The sequence below is a fragment of the Trematomus bernacchii genome, unplaced genomic scaffold (genome assembly GCF_902827165.1).
Source record: "Trematomus bernacchii unplaced genomic scaffold, fTreBer1.1, whole genome shotgun sequence".
NCBI lineage: Eukaryota > Metazoa > Chordata > Actinopteri > Perciformes > Nototheniidae > Trematomus > Trematomus bernacchii.
Window position 1 is genome coordinate 1,102,771 of NW_022987728.1, and position 25,116 is coordinate 1,127,886.

Sequence of the window (25,116 nt, forward strand, 5' to 3'; positions counted from 1 at the left end):
ACACTGTACATGTGCACTGCACTTGAAGTATTGCTCACTAAAGTGTATTATTATAGCTAACAGAGTATCGCTGTGTGTTATTCATTTGAGGAATTCGATAACATTTTTCAAACTAACAGCTTGACTTATTAAGTTGCTACTGGGAAAATGCAATGCAATGCAATTGTCTATTAAAGTGTATAATAATTTATTCTAGTTTATTATACAATGTTCTAAGTTACTCTGTATATTTATATTGTGTAAACTCTATATCTTTAACTGTTGATATGAATATATTCTCTGTCTAATTTCCATTTAATCGTATTATGTAAATCAGTACAATGACTTGTTTACATTCTCCTGTGACAAGAATTTCCCAAATTGGGATCAATAAAGTAAGTCTGATAATCTAATAACAATAATGCTTCTAAATGCAAATGTGATTATATTCACTTCCAAACTATCCCTTTGATATTATATCTTTGCAATACATTAGATGATAGCACAATAAGAAACTATCTATATATTATTTTTTAATACTCTTCCTCCTAAATTGACCAGATTTAGTATTTGTTTTATCTGCAACAACAACAAGTGCGATGGTTGTGATCTCTGCAAACCTTCCCTCTCTATAAAGGGATTAACACAGCGCAGCAATCATTGTTAATTAGCTCTAGCTGAGACATCAACATCAAAAAGGTTCACTCTGACAGCGACAACAGCGAGATAAATCCGCCTTCAGCTGGGGAATACCTCCGAACTGCTTCCTGCTGCTCCCTGTGACCTACTTACCACCACTTGGTTCATCAAAAAGAAACTGAGCTTGAGCAAACATTTATCACGGAGTCATCTGATGACCTGATGTCGGTCTGAACTGTATGTGGAGTCTGAAGTAGGGCTGTGCAATTAATCGTATATTAATCTCGATTACGATTTTGGCTTGCAACGATTACGAAAACAACGTAATCGAAATAAACCGATTATTATTTTATATTTAAAAAAAAAAAAAAAAAATTAATTCTTTTTTTTTTTTATAATTTTTTTTGTTGGTTTTTCAGTTGAATTATACTTAAAGTTCAGGGTAATCAACTGTTCAAAACATACTGTTCAAAACATTTTTTTCAATAAATGGATGTTTTCAAAGTAAATGGATAATCGTTTGTAATAATCGTGATATCAATTATTGACCAAAATTATCGTGATTATGATTTTTGCCATAATCGCACAGCCCTAGTCTGAAGTGAGTAATGCAGCTAATTCTGCAGAACTTTGGACTAATTCTCTACACTGGAAGTATCATCTCAGAGCTGCTGTTTTGGATGTCAGTGAGTCGAGAAGCTTGTTTTTTACCGCGCAGCACAATGATCTCACACCCAAGTCTTCCTCTTTTGGGAGGAAGCTTTGATTAATGTAATAAACAAGGAACCAGCGAACGGAAGTGTTACGTAATGTCGAAACAAGTGATCTTGACTAAACAAGGAAGTGATGCTTCCCTATTTAAATGAGAATTGTAAAGAATGTGGAGCAGGGTGTGTCTGTTTTCGTGTGTGTGCAAGAAGGTACAGGATGTTAGCCTTTGCTCTCAACATGTGTATTAGCGTACAGTTCATCTAATAGGGAGGCACAATTAATCAAAGTTTTATGGAAATGGAAATATGGACAGGTGCAATATTCATATTAATAAGGTAGCACAATATTAAGTAACGGGTAAATATGTTTTTATATAAATGTACGGATATTTTTCAATTATAAACAAATAATGATGCAAAGATAATCAATTCATCTGATATCGTTATCGCAATATCACTCAAAATAATTACAATTTTTTTTTTTTTTTTACAAAATCGTATAGCCCTAGTACATAATATGTACAATGTACACATGGCCATGATTACCCCCATTTGGTTATAGGGACTAAAAAGGCTCTGATTTACAGAGGTGTTTACCAAAAATGTGTCGTTTTTTTAAAGAAATTGTTCCACATTTTGGGAAATTCGCCAAATACGCGTATATTTGGCAAGATTAAGGTAAGAAAATTGATGCAACTCTGGTGTAAATGGCGTAAATATGAAGCTATAGCCAGCTGCGCGTTAGCCTAGCGCAAAAACAAAGTGAGAAACAGCTAGCCTGACTCAGGTTCAAAGGTAATAAATTGATCAGAGAAAATATGTCACTACAAAGAAGCAGTCTGTGCCTGGACTGCTGTTTTCATCAAATATACATTAGACAATACACCGGCTCCAACTGGCTGCAGTCCATCCGAATATCAAAGTGATTTTTCCTGTGTTTTAAAAGGGATTGCATTCTGAATTATTCACAGTCTGCACACGGGAGGATTGGATGTAAATGCAGGACACGATAGTTTATTTGAAGAACAAAACGAACTGCGTTTCCATCTGGTTGGAAATTAATAAAACCACAACTCTCGCCCTGAATTAATATCTGCTCTGTTTCAAAAGCTGCACTGCACTGTTGCATATAAATTGAGACGTTTCACTGGCTGGGGGTTTGATCTGATCTTTCCTCTTAGAATAACTGAACACTGCCTGGTCAAAAGAAAAATGTAAATGAATGAAAAAGTTCTCCCAAACATAGCGGGGTTCTAGAGGTTAGATAGATTTTAATTTTCCTGAATTATTGTGATTGGAAAATAACACGGTCCCTTTGTGGATTTGCAGACTTTCAAAGTTTTTGTATTAAGTTAATTCACCCGATAATTCATTCACCATCGTGCTTCCAGCTCGTATACAGGGGAGATAATTCATTTCTCTGCAGTCCAAAGCTATTTCTATTATTCACGCCATGTGTCCAATGTTTACGTCCTCAGAAGGATTGGAATAAATGATACAAATGTTTGTATTTATGAATGTGTGGGCGAGACAGGCTTTTAGTAATAATGGATTGGTTGATGTGGCCTCCCTTTGACTGGCCTGGAGGTGTTTTGTCTGTGTGTGTCTGTGTGTGTCTGTGTGTGTCTGTGTGTGTCTGTGTGTGTCTGTGTGTGTCTGTGTGTGTGTGTGTGTGTGTGTGTGTGTGTGTGTGTGTGTGTGTGTGTGTGTGTCTGTGTGTGCGTGTGCGTGTGTATCATTAATTTTAGGGTGAAGACTTGGTAAGGGTTAGGCATGTGTTGGTTATGGTTAGGATAAGTCTCCAGGTAATGCATGTAAGTCAATGTAATGTCCCCTGAAGTGATGTATACAGTGTGTGTGAGTGAGTGAGTGAGTGAGTGAGTGAGTGAGTGAGTGAGTGAGTGAGTGAGTGAGTGAGTGAGTGAGTGAGTGAGTGAGTGAGTGAGTGAGTGCGTCCCTACCTCGTTGCCGTACATCATGAGATGGTGGGTGGCGATGAGGGCTTTGAAGACCACCACCCAGCTGGAGTTGGCCGTGCGCTCGAACAGCGTGTCCGCCAGCTGGGGAATGCTCACGTTCATCTCATTGGTGCAGTGGATCAGATCTGAGAGGAATAAAAAAGAAAAGAGAGTTACACAACAGAAGTAATGAGAAAAGGTTTTAAAAAAGGTTTGATAACCCTGATCGGAGGCAACAACGGCAAATTGCTTTTCACACAGAGATGGAAAAATGCAGACGTACCAAGGACGGACCAAACACTACGGATGAAAACTGAATAGAAGTGTGAAGGACAGATGAAGCTGCAGAACTTTTTCTAACCTCCTCATCGTCCTCTCATGACTTTTACTTTTATCCCTTTTTCCGAGATATATTCACAGAACTTCAGATGTCCGACATTTACTGAGCCTCCAGGCGCAGCAATGTAAAGTTACACAACTCGCAGAGATAAGGAAACTATTATGGTTTTGACACTCAGAAGTAAACAAGTGCAAGTATTTCTAAGGTCTTAAAGGTGGGGTAGGTAAGTTTGAGAAACCGGCTCGAGATACACTTTTTGTTATATTCCATGGAATGCTCTTAACATCCCGATAGCAATGAATATCTGAAGTGCTTTGACAAAAAATCCATTAAAAAATATCATCTGTGGAAGCCGTAGTACTGTAAAAAGCACGACCAATCATCTGAGCCGGCCCGGCTAAAATAACTGGATGGCCTACCTGCCTGTCAGCCTTCCATCGGGGCACAAACTTATCTCGTGCCCTCATTGGTCATGTGCGCGTTCGTGTGAGTTGGAGGCGGGGCTCTATAAGGAAGTGGCAGATTTTCTCCGGTTGTGTATTTTCAAATTCTAGCGATCTCGAGCCGGTTTCTCAAACTCACCTACCCCACCTTTAAGTGCGCAGTATATGTATTTATTGTATACTTTTACAATGATTTACAAATTCTTTGTCGCTCAAAGTTGGTTTGGTTTGCTTTTAAACACGCTATATTGCACAGTGGGAAGATTAACCAAATTGTTGAACCACGGAAAACTCTTCACAAACAATGAAGTTCATCATGAAAGTATTTCAACTAAATTGAAGAAATGTACAAATATGAGTTTATATTCTGAGCAAAGAGCATCTGTTAATGAAATAAGCCGATAAATAAAAAGTGTTGTTATATTATAAATATCTAAGTATGGATCGCTGGTTGGACGAAAAATACTTCTGTTGGCTGTGGGAAATGGCTTATATTTCTTAAACCATGGGATTAATCGATATTCCTTTTGTGGATTCTTTGATATAATAATATGTTTGCAAAGGACAGATTTTATATTATCTTCTCTTCTTCTATTCAATTGCCGCAAGTGCAGATAAACTCAAATGCATCATAGAAAACATTAAAAGTCCATATACATGAGCACCAATGTAAGAATCTGATATGCAGGCACGGGAAGGTTTAAACATTCATCCCTGAGGCGACAGAAGTCCTATTTCTTTTACAGAAGATCTTATCGAGCCATCAATGCATAAAACCCTCTTTAATTTACTACAAGCCGACTTCAATTCGATGTGCTCGATATGACCGCAGCAGATCCTAACAGCCCGGCACTAGCTCACCGTTCTCACCACTTTAGTTGAGATTGATTCTAACTGATTCTTGTTCAGGTCCCCGAGCTTATTATAAAGATTCAGTGTCTTCACTCACAACAGGTAACACACACAGCGATCCTCTCAAGCAGAAACCTCAATACAGACACACACACACAGGGCTAAATCGATCATTCACACTTGATATCAGTTTTTGTTGTTTCATTTCCCTGGCGTTTTCCACCCCCCTTTTTCATTGCTTCGCCTCTACCTCCAACCAGTCTCTCTTTCCACTCCCCATCCTTTGTTCTACACCACGGGACATTATGGGCTGCCGGCTCTCACACCTGGTAACTACGAAAACAGCTTCTCGTTAAGACAACTGAAGGACTAGAGAAGGGAGAGTCCCGTCGGGAGACTTCATCATCATAACCGGGTGTACGCGCTCATTCAATAAAAGTGCATCTTCGCTCTACTCACTTAACACATCATCTCCCTCGAGCTCATGCCCACACGTACAGTAACAAAACACAGCAGACCTCAAGTCTAGCATTTCTCTCCTTCACTCAACATGGCAGCTCTCCTACTTCACACACACAAAACACACACACACCATGCGGTGAGCTATTAAGTCTATTCAAATTATGGTCACGTAATACACAAAGGTACATTAAAGCACACTTAGCTGCTAGTGAATGACAACCAAGCAGAATAGTGTTTGTTTAGCAGCTATCATAGTGTCAGGATTTCATGCCTGTTGGGAAATGTTCCAGTTATATGAAGGCATGAGCGTAGCCCCTTCTCACAATTGCATTGAAATCAGAAAATTGTCTAGCGTTACCCGGAGGAGCTGAACAGAAATGTATGAATAATTCAGAACGGATATCAAACGGACTTTACTCTGCCAGCGTTCTAGTTCAAAGTCTGTGTTTTGTCCGATTGAGCCATTGGTGAAAAGAATGGCTCGTCGAATTAATGATGATAAGATTGGTCAGTTGATGACGTTTCCATCGTGACTGTCTCCTATTGTGTGCTAAACTCCAGACATCATTTGGACCTGATGAATTGATGGCAAGAGATTGGACGTTTTGATGACGCTTACATCGTGACTGGCGTGGTGGAAGAAAAACAAACACCCAAGGAGGCTTTTACGCGAAGACAAGGTCTATCTGGAGAGTCAACGACATTCGGGAACTTAAGTAAGTAAGGGCCGACGGCAAAATAAGTAGAAACATTCAAGAACGGCCAAAAGTATTCGCTCAAGTTGTGCGCTATAGCTAGGCGAAACAGCAAATCTCCTGATGTGTGCTAGATGTGTGAAAGGTACATCGTTTGGACACGTTGTTTTGAAAGTTGTCCGGAGTTGATTGGCGAAACGTTCCAGCAAATAAATGCAAATGAAGAATGAGTCTTTTTAACACCAGCCTTGCTATCGTCAACTTGTCTTTCTGTCTGTTTCCCCCTCTTACTGCATCTCTGCATGATAGCAACAATGCTGATTAGATACAATTCTCTAAACTGGAAACAGGCATTTAAAGCGCCTGGAGGAGTTGTTTTCAATCAATCTCTTACATTTCCGCAGCTACCTTTTTCTCTCCGCCTGTCCATCTTCTTTTCTTTTAAACCTAGCTCATGTTTTTTCATTAGGTGTGGAAGTAGTGTGTGTGTGAGAAAGAGAGAACTAAGAGAAGGACTGATTAGGTCTGTGGGGACGCTTGGGTGGGTGTGTGTGTGTGTGTGTGTGTGTGTGTGTGTGTGATAATGTAAAGAGGGGAGTACATGTGCTGACTTAATCAGGCAGAGTGCAAAGCATTAGATGCCACTGATCCCAGAGTCCGGGGAGAAACAAGGAAGGCGAGTCTATTGAGGCAAACATTAGGGTAGGGGTAAAGAGAAAGGAGAGTTAAGGGAGTGATGGAGAGATAAACGAAGGAAGGTAAAAAACGATGTAAGGACTGACCGAGAATACGGGGAAAGGAGAAGGATATAGTCAAACGAAAAGATAATGAGACATGAGAGACATGAGTGTCTCTTCATCCAGACAATTTGCAGGAATCCACACACAGCTCAACAAGCCTCCTCGCCTCGCTTTATCTCGCCTCTCCTCCCTGACGTAGTATGCAGCAGAAAACAGGTCTGAGAGGATGTGTTTTTACCCCCTTAAGCAAACCACGAGCAATTACACTGACCACGAATGGAAAAATACACAAGATGCTCCGTCAACATCCTCAACTGGAAAGCTTTACTGACACGTCAACGTTCTGCAAACAATTACATATTACACGATATATACAAACCGTAAGAGAAATTCTAACGTAATGTCAAAAGTCTGTTCTCACTACAAGTAGTTCTAAGCTCAGTGTAGGGGTCTTGGTGCGATCTTTGCTATTGTATTCTCCGTTTACTCTGCTTTTGTACCCAGAGATTTTAAATAATCAGACTGTGCTTCATTAAGATGTGCTGTGATCTTCTGTTTTTGTGTGTCCACATCCCGACATGATATCAGTTGCGTAGGCTCAATAAATGCTCCCAAAAAACATGATTCGTACAATCACGACATTTTGGACAATACGTACTGCTTCCAAGTCAAAATAAATGACGGATGAACTTGACCAATGTTGGGATTCTTTTCACTATTTTTTAAACTCATTAAAACCTATACTTCATATCTATTTTTTTCTATTCTTTATACATTTAGTTTATCGTAAGCAACATTGAATATATATATTCTGGCCTTTTATAGACAAAATTATTGATTGTTTAATTTGGAAAGTGCCTCTATTTATATTTCCTTCCCTTCCTCTCTATGCATTCAGCTCTCTCTTGCATTTATTTCTGCTTCTCTGTTGTTAATCTTGCTCGATTGTTGCTGCCTTGAACAAGAAATTAGCATTGTGACAACCAAACCAACACGCTCTCATTACACACATGTGGGAGGAATGGCTGCTGGGTAAATGTGATCTCATTTCGCAAAACAGTGACCTTCTCTGTTCCTCCTGATCTGAGGCCCATTGTTACAGCTCATCTGTTGACCAAGCCACAATAGACCGGAGACTTCCTGGTACCAAGGGACCAGCGGGAGGAAGCGTGTGCTTGGTGGTACACTTGGTCGCAATGAACCAAGAGAATCCATATTTAATGTAACATAGCTGTTATTGGGTTTATTTGTGAGTGTATCCGAGTGAGAAAGCAGGTGGTCAGATCAAGCGGAGGAGAAAGAGATCACATCTGGCCCAGCTGGCTAGCTTCTATCTGGGCTCGCCTCTCGTCTTTTTATCCTTCTTCAAATCCCCCATATCCAACCGCTTCAATGAAATATACACACACACATAAACACAACTTTCATCTCCCTCATCTCTTCTGATCTGCAGACAAACTCGTCTCCTGACTCTCTTTCTATTATCTTGTCTGTGTTGTGCAGCTAGAAAATCTAACTAATTAACCTTATCGAGAATCTGTTTCCTTCATTCTGCCCGCATAGGTAATCCATTTCTGACACATGGGATTTACTGCTATGCTATATGATGACACAAAAAGTGCAGAAAATGACTAAATGTAATAAGAAACAATGTGAGTGTTTAAGAGTAGTAAGATGTAACAGTTGTCACAGAACTACATTAGCATTTATGTCAAATGAAAGTCCATTATCAAGGGCTTTTAGCTCCGATGTTGGTCTCCACCAGTGCCTTAAACTGAATCAATGAGCTGAAAGACATTAAAAGGCAATATTCAATGCCACGCTGATAATTGATCGAATTAAGAAAAAAGTATAGAAATACTAGTTCCTATCTTTAGTAAATCAAATAAGTCTATTATAGCTTTTACAGCTGGTATCAGTCGATATGGACTCCATGTTCAGTAGACTTGACATTCTCAACACCGAGATTTGGAAAGTGGGATCTAGATAATTCCACAAGCCTTCTGGTGGGATAGAGTCTGAGGTGGATTAACCATTGTGAACAGACCTGCAATCATCCCCTCAATCCTATCTTAACATCTTTTTAAACCTTGGCCGGGCATGACGGGACCTCAGTGCCTTGCTTTGTGAGCCTGACACAGTTTCATTCACTTCAGAGACAACCATGAGGAAGTCAGGCTCGCATAGCTGGAATTCCTAAAGAGAGACGGAGCTGCCTAAAGAAAATATATCCAGAAGAAATCTCAAAGACTTACGTGTTTAACTGAAGTTTTTATGAAGACGAGACAGTATGTTTACACAGTAGACATGTGACCACCAATGTAATCACTGAACTTGGGGACCTTCCTGAAAACAATGATTTCATAGCATTTTATAAGGACGTCCAAGAAGAAACTACAACTACTCGCTTTGTTCGATAGTGTTTCCACCACCATCAGCAGTGCAGAACGTGACTGTGATGAATCTCAGAAATTCACAAGTCAAAGAATCATCAAATTGCACTAACTCTTACAATATCTAGAAATGTAAGACTATCGTACCGGCTGATATGGCCATATTTTGTTGTTTTCTGTTAATTTCATGGGTTAGGACAGCTGGTTTGCATGAAAGTTGGTCAAAACAAGAGTCAAACTGCATTGTTTCAAGTTGAAAAAAGTTCAATTTAAATACTATCATGCTAAAACCACGATACAAGGATCCCCACCCATAATAGTATGAAGAAGTATAACACAGAAAAGCCTTCATTTACTTTTGTCAAACACCACATTTCCCTGATCTGGTAAAAACACTTAATGTATCTTGACGTTTGCACAATTCTTGCATGATCCAAAAACTTCCGAAGAGAACTTAAAGTGAACCTATTATGCTATATTTGAAAAATATATATATATTCTTTTTAACCCGGCGATAGGTTGGGACGTGTCACGTGTGCCGGAGACGATAGGTTGGGACGTGTCACGTGTGCCGGAGACGATGGGTTGGGACGTGTCACGTGTGCCGGAGACGATGGGTTGGGACGTGTCACGTGTGCCGGAGACGATGGGTTGGGACGTGTCACGTGTGCCGGAGACGATGGGTTGGGACGTGTCACGTGTGCCGGAGACGATGGGTTGGGACGTGTCACGTGTGCCGGAGACGATGGGTTGGGACGTGTCACGTGTGCCGGAGACGATGGGGTTGGGGACGTGTCCGTGTGCCGGATACGATGGGTTGGGGACGTGTCACGTGTGCCGAGACGATGGGTTGGGACGTGTCACGTGTGCCGGAGACGATGGGTTGGGACGTGTCACGTGTGCCGGAGACGATGGGTTGGGACGTGTCACGTGTGCCGGAGACGATGGGTTGGGACGTGTCACGTGTGCCGGAGACGATGGGTTGGGACGTGTCACGTGTGCCGGAGACGATGGGTTGGGACGTGTCACGTGTGCCGGAGACGATAGGTTGGGACGTGTCACGTGTGCCGGAGACGATAGGTTGGGACTTGAGACGTGTCACGTGTGCCTGAGACGATAGGTTGGGACGTGTCACGTGTGCCGGATGTCGCCAATGACGTAATAGGAGCCACAATTCTGGATCTGCTCGTTTGCACCTCCGTTTTTATTTATTTATTAGAGATGTGGGTACGGAGGAAAAGAGAGGGTTTTGTTTTCTGACATACTGTGAGTTCCCTGACACACCGGGGACACATATTTATGTATAAAAGACATCAAAAAGTGCATTTTGCATAATAGGTCCCCTTTAAACAAATAAAAACATGTTGCTGATCTAAAGAGACTTTTTCTGGTTTCATGTCTCTGAAGGGATCAGTGGTCAACTACTCAACAGAACAACACCTTTGTCGCTGTAGGGACTCAATATCTCACTCAAGGACATTTCCACAGGTTGGATTCTTGCCAACAAGGGGACTTTGTACCGCATCCAGTAGAAGGACGACGTCTCTAACTGCTCGACCACCCTGTGGCTCCAATCACTCCGAGGGGAAGTGAGATTATCATGGTTTAATAACACTGCTAACTGAGAAAAGGTAGCGCCGCAGAGACTGACCTTCATTCAAAATCGACACAGGGACATACACACCAACAGACAGCACACAGATGAAAAGCCAGACACAGGAGTGCAGCCCCAATCTGTTAAAGATTAACGCTCCGCAGTATCAGCACCTTGTCTGGCTTGTACTACTAATCTCCTGCTCTCCTCTGTCTGTTTCTGTGTTAGGGACCGCAGACGGGGTTCTAGTCAAAAGAGGATTCCCCGTCCACCCCTCCCTCCTTCTTTCTTCCCCTCTCAAATCCTTCTGATAGCAAGGATTGTAACAGAATTGTAATCCTGCTAAATTTGAGCGTATTCTCCTTTCTTTCTTGGCTTTACATTCACGGTGCTTTTCGTTAATACTCGTAAAAAAAAAAAGAGGTGGATGAATATGAAATATCTTTGTTTTGTAATGTTGACAGGAAAAACAAACACGATGAAGTAAACCTTCAAAGACCCTCTTCCAAATCAAATTATTTCTATGATGACTTTGCTTCCAATAAAGTCAAAGACAAAGCAGAGGTTATACCACTGATCTGTTTTTATGTTTATGTTTTCAGACGACTTCACTGGAATAAAACTGTGATTTGACTGACCGCCTCGGGGCAGCAGCAGATTAACAAGTAGCATTTTACGAGCCACAAACAAATCATTATTTTATTCTTGTGCGGTTGTTTGATGAACAAAAACGACAACAGCTAAATTGTGTTGTCTGCTTTTTTTTTTAAAAGACAGAATAAGCAATTATGGATAGGAGGGGGTTAACAGAATTGTTAAATTGTTTGGTTTTTGTCATTAAATATATTGAGCGGAACTTGGAGACGTGAGAAGAAGAATGATCCCAAGTAATGTTATGAATGTAGATTTTTAAAATTGACTATCAATGCTCAATATCCGCCAAAACTCGGAGATTAGGCATAAATCTGCTGCTTATACTTTGAGAGAATTATCCAATCAATGCATGAGTAAAGTCAGAGAACAAGGAGGAAAGATGGGAGGATGAATGAGATGATAAGCAAGGGAAGTAACGGATAATGGATAATCTTGCACTAACCCTGACGGCCCGTCCACACAGCAGCGTTAAAAACATCTTGGAGGTGGGCGTATCTGAAGCTTGAGGATTTTTTGCGAGCAAGGCACCAACAACCAATCACATGAATCTCCCGCCCCCGACATACGGAGCAAAAAAGCCCGAAGTAAACTGGATATAAACTCCCCAAACAGGCGAAAACATACCACTGTCTCTGCCACCTCCCTCCATGCCTGGCTCCTCCGGTTTGTATCCCGGTAGGTAAATAGGGACTGGTCATAAAGCACCGGGTGATTCCCTACCGCTAATTTCTCCTCCATGTTTTGGAATATGAGGAAATGACCTGCGGTATGTCTCTCCCAGCATACACGCCGTTTGATTGGCTAGCGCTTGAACTGTCAGATTTGCATAAACGGGATTTGATTGGCTGACGCTTCCACCTCAGCTTCAAAAGTTGAACATTGCTCAACTTTGAATCCTGAAAATCTCCGCTCTGCTTCCCACAATGCAGTTCGGCGAAAAGTGAGGCAAAGTGACGTCACCCCATTCAAAGTGAATGGGCAGAAGCGTTCCAAGATTTTTTAACGCTGCTGTGTGGACCGGCCGTAACCCTCTTTAATGGTCACACATGCAGAGCACACAGCACACACAGTGAAATGTGTTCTCTGCATTTAGCCCATCCTAGTACCAGGAGTCTAGTATTGTACAGCGCAATGGGAGTAAGGGGGGGGGGGGTGGACTGGGACCTCTCCAAGTAGCAGTCCACACTCCATATTTAGGTCTGGTCGGGGATTTGAATTAACTGACTTTACTTTGGATGAGGAGAAAAAGATAGGACGAAGACGTTTTACGAACTAAGACCTTTCCCCAGAAGTTGGTCTAATAAACTGGTTCTGTGGCTTTAATTCTCCCCTTGGTGACTTAAATAACATTGGATTCTCCTCTGTCTCTCTTAGTCACACAGACAGACATATTTAAATTAAGATATTTAGGGACAGCCAAACTATCTCGTCTCCAACTGCCAGGTTTCCACCGGGGGGATTCTGGAAATCTTGTCAAGTGAATAGGATGGAAGTCTCGGCGTGTACGTCTCTGCACAAATGTCTTGGGGGAAACGTCTAGTCTAACGTCTTTTCTGTCAGAAAAAATGAAAGTGACTCCGGCAGAGACAGGAAGACATGCACGCAGGTAGACGATACGGGAATACAAACAAGCAGATGAACCCAGCCAAAGGCTCCCGAGAGAACACGGCTAAAAATAACCAGACATCAGAAGGGGAACAGAAGTACTGAATGTTCTCAAACACACACAGACAAAGCCTATTTAAAACCATGCACTATTCTTACTTATCATACTCAATGGGTGAAATGCCTGTGTGGTGTTCCCCATTGGATTCAAGAAGGCGAAGGGATAACCTTTGAGGAGACATTTCACCACAAATGGTCTGATGAAGTTTCCCTGGATATATAAATGTCAAACTAATTTTACCACACTTTAAGATCTAGGACAGCAGACGCTACATAATAGATGACGGTCCCACAAGCAGGGTACATTTACTAGTTATTTGGCCACGATGGTAATTGGATAAGTAAAATTAGCACCATGCCAACAAGTACACTAGTTTGTTAGCTAACATGCAGTCATTGACATGTTTAATTAGCAGCTAGCTTGGTGTATCATTATTAATGTATGGTTATTGTCCATTTGTATCTATCAAATAAATGCTTATAGATAATCATTAGATTTTTTTGCCAAGCCGAAAACACAATGTTTTATTTATTATTACCGTTTGAAGTTATTTTTATACTTTCTCAATAATATATGAGTTGCTTATATGAGGTGAAAATGTGTGAGAAATTAAGCTCAAGATATGTATTTACATTGGGATTTTCCAGCACTACCATGACTAATATAATGCAAAACAGCCAGCTAATTTAAATACCAGTACATTGAAGGATTATAGTAGCGTTACAAATATATTTTAGATCCTATATCTTGAAATGTGCACTGCTATTTGTTCAATCAATCACTACATGGGTACGCAATAACTATTACAGATTCACCGACTGTTTGCAGTTGATCCCAACACACTCAAAAAACTGAAGCACTCTCACAGGAGACACACACACACACACACACACACACACACCCTTGGGCTTTACTTGAAACAGACATATCCAGACAGTCAGCAGTGAGCCTTTTTCCTGCCTGCTAGTCTAAACTGGGCCTATCTTGGTTCTGCAGACAGGGAGGGGCTGTCCCGCTCTCTTTAGATAGCATTACACTCACCAACAATCACCTAAGACACACGCGTCCCCCCCCCCCACCCCACCCCACCCCACCCCACCATGATGCTAACCAGCTACACCCAGCTTTATCAGGCCTGGAATCAATGCAACACAAATAGCAGGAAATGACCAGGACCATGTGTATTCTTACATGTCCTCAAATCCCATTGAACCTTTTTTTCACTTCCTTGAACACTTAAAGAGGCATTCAGAGGATGGTAATAAATCACTCCATGTGTGTACACTGTGTAATTAGACTGCAGAAGAATAAAGAAAAGTGACAGAATGGCAGGAAAGGAAATTGCTAACCATGGGGACGAACCAAGATCCAACAGCATGCTTAATGATCTTTAAAGTGGAACTGAAATGTTGACTCTTCACGATTAAAAAAAAAGAATAATAACCTTTAATAATACTGCAGCTATTGTGTATGTTTTTCAATTCATTTAAAGAGGATACAACTGATACATTTGTGGAAACAGTCAACTTTTTATTGGGAGTTTCAAGGAAACATTTGACATTTCAGAGCCAGGGTTGTGCTTTATTCCCGATTAGCCAATAAAAGTTGGTACAAACTGCAAACGTTTCCACTCCTCAACCATCCCACATAGCTTTGACTCTCAGCTTTAAGCAATTCAAGACATATCCCTTCAAAAATGCAATATTTAGGACGATCCATTATGCTGTCAACTTAAAGCTAGCAAGCTAGGCTAACTAGTAAGCACTGATTGATGACGTTCATTTACTTTCATGTTGTTTCAACACCTTCTTACTAATTGGGGGCTCCTGCACAGTGAGGGGTGGGTTTGAGTCATGTTACAGAAGGGAGGGGGGTCTAGACAGCGTTATCCGTCTCCTTTTCTTGGGTCCAGTTGTGGTGATGACGAATAACAGATTGTCAAAACTCACAGCAACAGGTGGTCTTTATTATTGCACAGGGGAAATGTTTGTTTAGCAACTTTGAGAAAAGCACCACAGCTGTACTCCCACAGCTAACACACAAACATGAATTATGTACATGTGAACAAAGAACAGATCTGTCAAGGTGACCCACAAGCTCCTGTCTGAAATAGAGCTGTAAAGTATGGGCACCGGCTCACTGGAGGCTGAAACACAAACCACATAAACCCAAGCTCAATAACCTTGTGTAAACAGTGGCTCCGCCTGTATCCTAAACTAACCCAAAGACACACTGCAGACCAAACAGAGCCCCTCAAAGTGTTGGACTACTCTAGCACCACATACGTTTGTCATGCAAGTGTAACCTAGTTTTAAAGTTTGGCTAAAAATGGCACGACACAACACGCTGTCAGAGGACCTGTGGGCCAGCAGTTCAGCAAAATGCTAAAAACAAAGTGGCGTGTTGTATTAAGCTTTCATAACCTCAGCTGCTAACCAGTAAAAATACCTAAAAGGGTCCTAATTGGAAAAAGCTATTGCTAAGCCTTCATGTTGGTTGGGAGGTACCAGATAAACAGTCATTTTGACTTCGGCTATAAGTCATTGGCAACTTTTGGGAGGTCCCGTTATAGTATAAAAAAAACTAAATCTGCCAGGAAATGGTAAGGGTCATATAGATTTTCAAATATAATATAGACAAAAATAGATTCCTATAATGGGTTCAGTGTTTCCCCTAGGATGGAGTCATAGCACGCGGGCCCAGCTATTTTTGGGGGGAATTTCTTTGTGTGTGCGCGTGCGAAGTGCACCCGGCCAATATGTTTCTATTGGCGCATTTCCACTACATGGCCTCGCTCGGTATGGCTAGGCCTCGTTAGGACTGGCTCACTTTATGGCGCATTTCCATTACAGTTTAGGAACTGGGGTAGTATCTATAGTAACGCAGTGTAGGCGGAGCCGTGACGTCATCTTCAATGAGAACCCCAGAAAAACAACACAGCCGTTAGCTGTTAGCACTCAGAGCTCACAGCTCCTTATATATGTTCAGAAACTAGACAAAAGTTAAACAAGTACAAACCACAGACTGCCTGTGTCATGGTGAATACAGTCGCTGCTTTATTTATGTCTGTATAGGCCGTTGTTGTGAGTGTGGACGGTCGGAGCATATACTGCGTTAGCTTAGCCAATCTCCATTCAGAAAACACGCATTTTAAAAGGTTTCTCGCCTGCCGTCTGTCTGCAGACTGGACAAAGCATTAATTCATGGTTTTTACTAACCGGTATCAGTATGTTGTTACTTCGGCATCATTTTGAAACGTGTATTACAATTAAATCACGGTCAAATATGTCCATCTTGTTGTAGTTGTAGCCCCCTTGCCAGCGAATCTCTCTCTAGTTTAGCATACTCAGCCCGACTCAGCCTCGTTGTCTCTGGCCCTAGACCCACGATTTTATGAGGCCAGAAAAACTGTGAATTAGGACCCGCCGGCCGGTACTAGGCCAAGTGGAAACGCAACCAGACGGGCCGCTGACGTCACAGCCCTCTTAAACCGTGCTCCGCGCTGTAGTGGAAACGCGCCATATGTGTCTTCCAGCACAAGAAAGGCTCTTGAGGCCTAGTACATACAGTGGCAATGTCTCAAGATTTAGCAAAATACACCTTTATTGAACATACAGTAACACAAATACTACGCCGCCGCTATTTGTATAGGGGAAACACTGGTTTGATTGTTACACTTTTGTAATTATATTAGTTTTCTAAATTCATTGCTGAGAAGGACTACAATAACTTCAATTTTGTCATGTGTCAATGTCTGCAAACATGACAGAAGTATTGTAGTATTAATCGAATCATACGCAAGTCAAATATCTGCGTCGACATTCAATTGAGAGTTTTTCTGACCATTTAGCTTCTAATGTTGTTGCTACCTGTGAAATAAACAGTCCACCAAGTGATGGTGGACATGGACTAAACAGTCCACCAAGTGATGGTGGACATGGACTAAACATAGCAACAGCCAGCAACACGGCAAAAGGGTCAAACATATGTCAAACATTTCCTGGCAACAAAATGTTTCCCTGTAATACTGGCAACAACAGTGGCAACAAGGACTGCTGCTAAAAAACACAATAAACAGTAGGCTATCATTTTGATAGGGAAATTCTCTTTTCACCGGTTACTAACCTCAGAGAGATCGAAAGGGAAGGTCAGCTGAAGGAAAAATATCTGGGGGGAATCTTTAAGTAGGTCTGAAATGTTGCCATCTACCCTACTTTCTACAAGGTTGCAAGTGCGTACAAAGTGCAATCCAACCATGTCAGAAAGAAAGTATTTTTGGCCTAACAAAAAGGTGCGGATAAAAAGCCTGTCACTATAGTAAGGGGCAAGATGCCACAAAGGTACAAAATGGAGGTAATGGTGCACTTTTTTTTACAGTAGAAAAGTGACATTTATAGTGTTGCGAGGACGTTTAAATCCTGTCAAATGGAACATTTCGGACGGAGAACCCAGATGGTTTAGAGGAGGCGTGAAGAAGGCCATCAACAGTACATCACGCAGAAATAAACGCTTCTGAACAAAAGCCGGTTTGGGACTGCAGCATCACTTTAGCAACCACTTACATCACCTCCTTCACACCTCCCTTTGTGACTCCAATGTCTCTCACATTACGACTAGCAAGTGTCTCTCATGTGAAGTCGAAGTGTGAATTGCTCACAGAGGTTAAGTGCTGTGGAAACTTCCCGACAAGGAATTCAGATAAATGGCGAGGGAACAATTCTTCTAGTGGCTTTTCATTACGATTATTAGAAATTCCATTATCTGAATGACTTGGAAGCTTCATTAGGGTCTTATTCACTACTTCGAAGAAAAACATACCCGCATAAACAACGGTTGAAAAAACAGGACTATAACTGAAGCCGATTTCGCCATCCAACTTCCCCCGTCAACTAAAATCCATTTAACACAAGCCAGTTGGCTGGTTTGCTGCCATGACAACAGAGTGCCGGTGGAGGGAAACTAGACGTCAGTTTAAATGTCACAACTTCTCTCCTAACAGCGGTAAAACGGTGAAACAATCAGCGTTTCAATGATGCCAGAAAGAAGTGGCCTCCGAAGAGTGTGTGTGAGACAGCATTCGGCTTTGAAAAGGGCTGCTTTAAACACACAATAGCACTCACCTTGAGGATATGAAAACTGCAGACGTATTCTGACACATTTGAGCCCTCGCTCATTGATTTTTATGGCGATAATTTCCATAAATGAAAAAGCTATTCAAAAACTGATGGGATTTTTGCCGCCTACTCACAGGCTGGGGGTTAATTGAGGTGGACAGTCTGAGTCATGACACTAAATGGCGTTAAAACAGCACTTATTTTTGCCGGTGGTGCGTGAATGTCATGGCTGTTCATGCTAAAATCGGACCCCCAAACCCCTGCATGCTGTGAAAGGCTTCTGTCCGGGTTACTCAGCTTTTGGGTCGACAGTAGATGCAAATATGCCGGTGAGATCATTCACAGCTTGCTGTCAGACAGTCACAGCTGCTTGTGGTAAGATCGTGCCAAGGGAAGAGCAATAGATAAAGATGGTTGTGTGTTTGTGCGTAGGTGGGTGGGTGAACTGTGTGAAAGATAGACAAACGGACAAAGAGTTCAACAATAACTTTGGTTTCTAGAGTCAAAGCCTCTCAGGTTGATCTTTGTCTTTTACGATTGATAAATGGCTCCACTGGCGTATTATTCACCAACCAATGGACTTACACAATAGCTGGCTAGCTGGCTGGTTGGCAACTGCCCCCTAAACGGAGTTCAAACCTGTAGCATCTTGTGACCAGATGTACCAATAATGTGCCAATCATTTCCAGTTGAAGAAGACTGCAGTTTGGCCCTGGTTTCTCAATGCAAGTTAAATTCATATTGATCGACTAGTTGTGATCAGATGTCCCTTCTCCATCTCATTTGACTGTTTCTGCTGCAGACTATGGCAGTTATAGGGTAACTCATCACAGGTGCAGATGTAGAAGACATTGTGGAAATGTCTTCTACATCTTTTGTGGAAAAGTGATTGGCAGAATTGAAATACCTAATACAACCAACACTGAAATTACAGGTTCTGATTGGTTGGACATCTGCATCATAAGGTCCTTTTTTATAGATAAACAACAACAAAAACTGAAGGTCAGTGTTCATTTTGTCCACAACAACTAGAACTGATTATGTTAACAATTTGGAGAGGTATTTCAAAGATGTATTATATCTGTCCAGAATTATAAAAAGGTTTCCCACAGAAGAACTAGCATTTAAATCCAATATTTCATTGATTAAGAACTGTTTGATGTACTTAAATCTGCTGTGCTTGTTGTTGCAGGAACAGTAAGTAAGTAAAAAAACATTTGGGTTAAATTACTTGAATGGCAAAAATGGTTTTGGCCTGCAGAAATATGTGTTCACTGAGGAGGTATGGGATAAAAACCAAGTGTTCTTCCAGAATTCAAGGGTTGAGTTATTGATAGACAAACGGTCATTCCGGGATATGAGTGTTCCTTTAAGTGGGAATAAGGTCAACTGAATGACTGGCAAACCATCTCACCTGGCTGCCAGTGTTCATTACATTATGGGATGTTTGGATCAGCTGGTTGCCTGAGTGATGATCGAACGCTGCCCGCCAGCCTCCTCACAAATTGACTTCCTGCCTAAGTGAATGAAGACCTCACGTATAACTTGCCTTTTATTCCCTCACGATCCCAACTACACAATGAACTTGACAGCCCTGGATGTTACCTTCACGGGGAAATCATCAACCCGGACAAACAACATGACAATCACGCCTTCATGCGAAGAAGCACTGACCGTCCCCCGTCCCCCAACGGCATTGAGGTCGTCGCTCTCACAAAGAAATCAATATCCTGCAATGATTAAGCTTGACGCGGCGTATTGGCTGCAAGAATCTGGCCAAGTTCACAAAAGAGAGCGGAGACAATACATGACTTTTGTTGGACGTCAGCAGCTGAGCGAGCGGAGGAGGAGGAGGAGGAGGAGGAGGAGGAGGAAGAGTTGACGGATGTGAGCCAGCTGAGCCGAAGCATCGATCAAACATGTGCAACCCGGGCCCACAAAAAAAAAAAAACGCTGGTTCCCGGAAAACAGAACTTCAGCACATTTCGCCTCAGTAATGTCAAACACAAGCTTAAAAATTATGACTCATTCATTCATTCTTTCTTTTGTTGGTGTCCCACTCACATCATAAGTCACCTTCAACATGAAATGAATCCACTCTACCAGCAAAGCAAAATGTGAAATGACAACCAGGAGTCTACAGAAATAACACCAGCGAATAAGATCCAGGAATTTGCGGTATGTTGAAGAGATTTCCTCGAAATATAAACAGACGCCCACCAAGAAAGGAAACGTGAAGAACCCGGAGATTTTACAGCTCTGCGTTTGTCTCTACTTGGATATAAAGGTGAGCCCAGGTGTGACGAAAGACCTGCTTTCTGTTCATTATGTCACATATGTTGTTATCTTTGCGTGACCCGCCTTGACGTCTGTTCAACTGGAACCTGTTTTAAGAGTTTTTGTTACTGAGCCAGGCCCCAAAACACAATATGCTGTCGTTGAATCACGAGATCAAATTCCTTATCCATTACACTAACCCTGTTTAAAAATAGACATCACGTCACTTTGTGTATATATAGGTAAAGCAATGTTTGTTTTGTACTCTTTTGCATCTTTAAGGACCTTATATCTTTCAGTTTTTAAAAATGTTGAAGCTGAAAAAGAGCTGCAATGATTAGTCGACTTATAAATGAAGTGAGTGAAATATGAAATTGCAAACATCGATCAATTGTTATCCTATTTTTGGCGATACATTCTGACTTAGGCTTCTTAGGGTTAGGGTTTTTGAGGAACAGGGATGTACATTTTTTCAAATATTATAAATAAATAGCCTTTTTTATTGGGTAGTTAATGAGGTTTGGCTGATTGTCCAGAAATAAATGACATCACTTTGGGCTTGGGTAACTCAAATAGGGCATTTACATGTATTGATAAGAAGCAAATGTGTACCATTATTCCACACAGTTAATCTAAAGAAGGTATTTGCATAAAATACAAACCCAGCCTGTCCAACCAGCCAGGTAGTGTGTGAAGGAATGTGTCTAAGTAAGACAAATATATTGATTCATTCACATTATTCATACATTTGAGTTTGTATTGGGTAGTTAATGAGATGTGTCGGATTGTCCACAAAAGAATGACATCACTTTGGGCACTTTACATATATTGATAAGAAGCAAATGTGTCCCCTCATTCCACACACAGTTTATGAGCTACATCGAAAGAAGGTCATTTGCATAAAATACAAACCCAGCCTGTCCAACCAGCCAGGTAGTGTGTGTGCAGGAATGTGTGTGTCAGCCTGCTGTGGTATGTCTGCATTGGACGCCTTGCTGACTGAAATACTCACAGTCAAGGTGTTTCTTCTTGGGTCCACTGACTTCATGCGTGGTGGCTTTGCACACCGCCTTGCTGATGGCAGAGCCGGTCATGCTGTGCTGGGCTGCTGCGATCCGATCCGTGATAGATTGGCCCGACATCTCTCTCTCTCTATCCTTCTGCCTTTTCTTTCCTCAATCAGCTAAAATAGCACAATAACGATCCGATCAATGGATCAACTCCCTGCGGAAAACCACTCCACGTGACTTCACTGTCAAGTGGAGGTAAAGGGCTGCGATCTCACACACACACACACACTGATGTTTAGTTTCAGGTGTGCAGTAATGTCAGATCACACACAAAACTGCAAGAACAAGATGATTTGCAGGATATTTTAAATCTGTTTTTTAGTTTCAGGTGTGCAGTAATGTCAGATCACACAAAAAACTGCAATTACAAGATGATTTGTAGATTATTTTTAACTTGTTTGGCAACACTGTGTCCTATCTAATCTAGTAAACACACCAGTCTGTGTTAGCTAATGTTCCCAGTGCAGTACTGGAACCAGGAAAGAGTCCCACTGTGGGATTTGTAAACACTGGAAATTACTTTCTGGCCACAAATAAACATAGCTAACTGGCTGGTTTTATAAATCTGTAATTTTCAGAGATAGTTTGGGAGACAACAACAAAAAAGTAATCCGTATGAAATCACAGCTTGGAGATCAACGATCCAAAAAAAAGAAAAAAAAAAAGATTTTGAGTTCCTCCTCCACGTCAACTTGTTAGCTTGGATTAGTTAGCTCTCACTGGTTGTCGCTTGGCAAAGTGTGTGTTAAACCCTCCTCCGGGCGAGAAAAGTCATTCAAAATGGAGCACCACATTGTTTTGAGTTTATACCAGGTGACTGTGTGGCTGACAGCCGGGACAGGTGCAGTTTCTCCCGGTTGAGAAGAGGAAGAGGTGTTAGCCGAGAAGCTAGGTTAAGCTAACCTGCCAAAGAAGTGACTGTTGAGCCGTTAATTTAAAAGTTAAAAATGACAGCTCCTTTTAGCTCGGTTCTTCCCTTTCACTGTCCAGTTGGTGTTGTCCTCCAACTACAGACTCCTCCACGGTACCGGCTTCCTTTTCTCTCCCCGTCCTGTCCTGGGTTTCTGTCTCTAAAAGTCTCTCCAGTGGTTTCTCTTTACGAACTGAACTGCTGCTCGCTGCTCTGCTGCCGGACAAAATGGCAGCGTAAAAAATCAGCTGATCTCACAACTGTGCTGCCTTCACGGACTCCTGAGAGGCTCGGAATTTAGAATTTCAAGACTTTCAAAACGTTCAAGTAAGCTAATGTACTTTTATCTCTTGTGTTTATGCTTTTATTTATTTATATTAGTGAAGTGAGTGATGCCAACGAATTCTCGTTAGAATAAGAATAATAAAGAGGAAGTTAACTTATTAAATATAGAGGAAAAAAAGCACACATTAGTAATATCATCAAAATAAAGACAAATAAGTAAACAACCATGGCTAAAAATGAGTAGCAGCAATTTAAAAAAAAAAAAGTTATATAAGTAACATTCAGTATTAAGGTGGTGAGACATTGTAAAAGTGTTGGGACATTTAAGTTATTATTGCACAGCACAATTGCAAAAAAGCTGTTATATTGCACATTGCTTCATTGCCTCATGTAATCTCTTGTTAGATTTTTGTTAATATGCTGACGTTGTCTTTTTTTTGTTTCATATATATGTCTATTCCTGCGTAAGTAGTAGCCAACATTGAGAGAAATAAAAAACGAACTGGAATCAGAGATAGTTATAATAATCCATGAGTCGTGGCACAAAATAAATTGACAACCATTATGATTATGAGTTTGATTACTTCAACCTACATCATTCCTAACTGAATACCCACTGAATGGGTCTTGCAGCACTTTGAAGATGACATCTGCTCTGGGAAACGTTATCATATGTGTGTATTATCCATGATCTATCTGCAAGGCAGGGTTAAAAGGTCATTATTCTTTATGAGCCACTGAGGTGTAGGCAAGGCAAGGCACGTTTATGTATGTAGCACCTTTCAACACAAGGCAATTCAAAGCGCTTTACAAAAAGGAAAAGCATTAAGAGCATTACAAAATAATGCAGCAGAATCACATTTTTAAATGGCCTTAAAAAAGTAAAGAGAATAATATAGACAAGAAACAAGCTAATATAGAATAATACAGGTATAAAATACACGAATAAAAGTTACAGTGCAGTGTAAGATATGACTAAAGCGGAGAAAACGTGCAACAATATTTAAAAATAAAAATATTAAATGGTAGCAGGACTAAATATAAAATGACATATATTATTTATCTTTAACAATCAGTATTTCTGAGTGGAATAAAAAAAAAAGGATTTATTACTATTGTTCAAGCTGATAATGACTAAATAAAATATTTCCGACTGCTCGTGAACGACCCCATTGTCTATTGGACACTTGCTAAGGAGCGAGTGCAGCACCTTAAGGTGCCACGGTTTAAATTGTAGCGGAATGTAGGGAACAAATCTCTCAAATTACACCTGTTTGTCCAGAATAAAAGCTTTTCTGCTACAATATAACATTAAACTGACTTTAATCTCTGTTGATTTCTATTTATAAACGCTTCTCTTTTGGTGCAATAATCCGCATTTAAGGTCGTATTAAATTATTTCTCAGACACCGTGTCCTTGTTTGACTCCAGACTATGGAACACGGTGTGCTGAAAGATCATTGGAAAAGCATCAAACCGGATCTGAGAGCTAAATAAATCAGACATCTGAACGTATTTCACACATTGCATAGGATATAATTGGATTGCATCCCAATATAAGTGGTTTGCATAGATTACAGCTGCATGGCATGATGCAATACATCTGATTTTGTGCATGTGTGAGAGTCATGACAGAGTGGGGAGTGATACCATAACTCACAGATGGGTGCATTTTTTTTTCCCTGTCCGTTTTTTTTGTTTCATTTTGAAGCAGCTGTAGTTTGAAGAATTTCCCACCCAGGTGAGAAATACTGCAAGCAGTGGCAGCAGCAAGTGATTTCGACCTCCAATGACCTCCCCAATCTTTTTCCAGACAGAAGGGAGAAAAGCCTGTCCAATCGGTCCAAACTGATGATTGATGCAATGACATTTCAAAGCATGGTGATGGGAAACACACGCTTCTGATCAGCACAGGACAAAAAAGTGTGTGTGTGTGTGTGTGTGTGTGTGTGTGTGTGTGTGTGTGTGTGTGTGTGTGTGTGTGTGTGTGTATGTGTGTAGTCCAACTGTCAGCCTCATCTGGTTTCTTTTTCCCACGTCTGCCAAATCTAATGAGGTGTGTGTGTGTGTGTGTGGGTGTGTGTGTGTGTGTGTGTGTGTGTGTGTGTGTGTGTGTGTGTGTGTTCCGGAAAAAAACGTGCATGCAGCAGAAAAAAAGGAAATAAAAAAAAAATGCGAACCACAGTGGAAGTGGTTAGCTCTGCACACTCAGGCCACCAAAGAAGATCCCAGGGTTTTTCACTGTCACAGCTGATGATGTGCCAACACAAGTCTTTCATGTGCAATAACAGCTGAACACTCAAACAAATCCACAGTTTCTCATTGGAAAACAGGA

The 25,116-nt window shown here is 41.1% G+C and overlaps 1 protein-coding gene across 1 annotated transcript in view; it reads right to left on the minus strand.

Annotated features, from left to right (window-relative positions):
- LOC117494660 (phosphatidylinositol-binding clathrin assembly protein-like) overlaps positions 1-22,720 on the minus strand; it is a gene marked incomplete at its 3' end in the record, with an annotated part of 42,028 nt that extends 19,308 nt beyond the window's left edge. The window contains 2 exon segments of the mRNA XM_034145596.1: positions 3,290-3,432; positions 21,529-22,720.
- Positions 22,721-25,116: the final 2,396 nt, after the last annotated feature.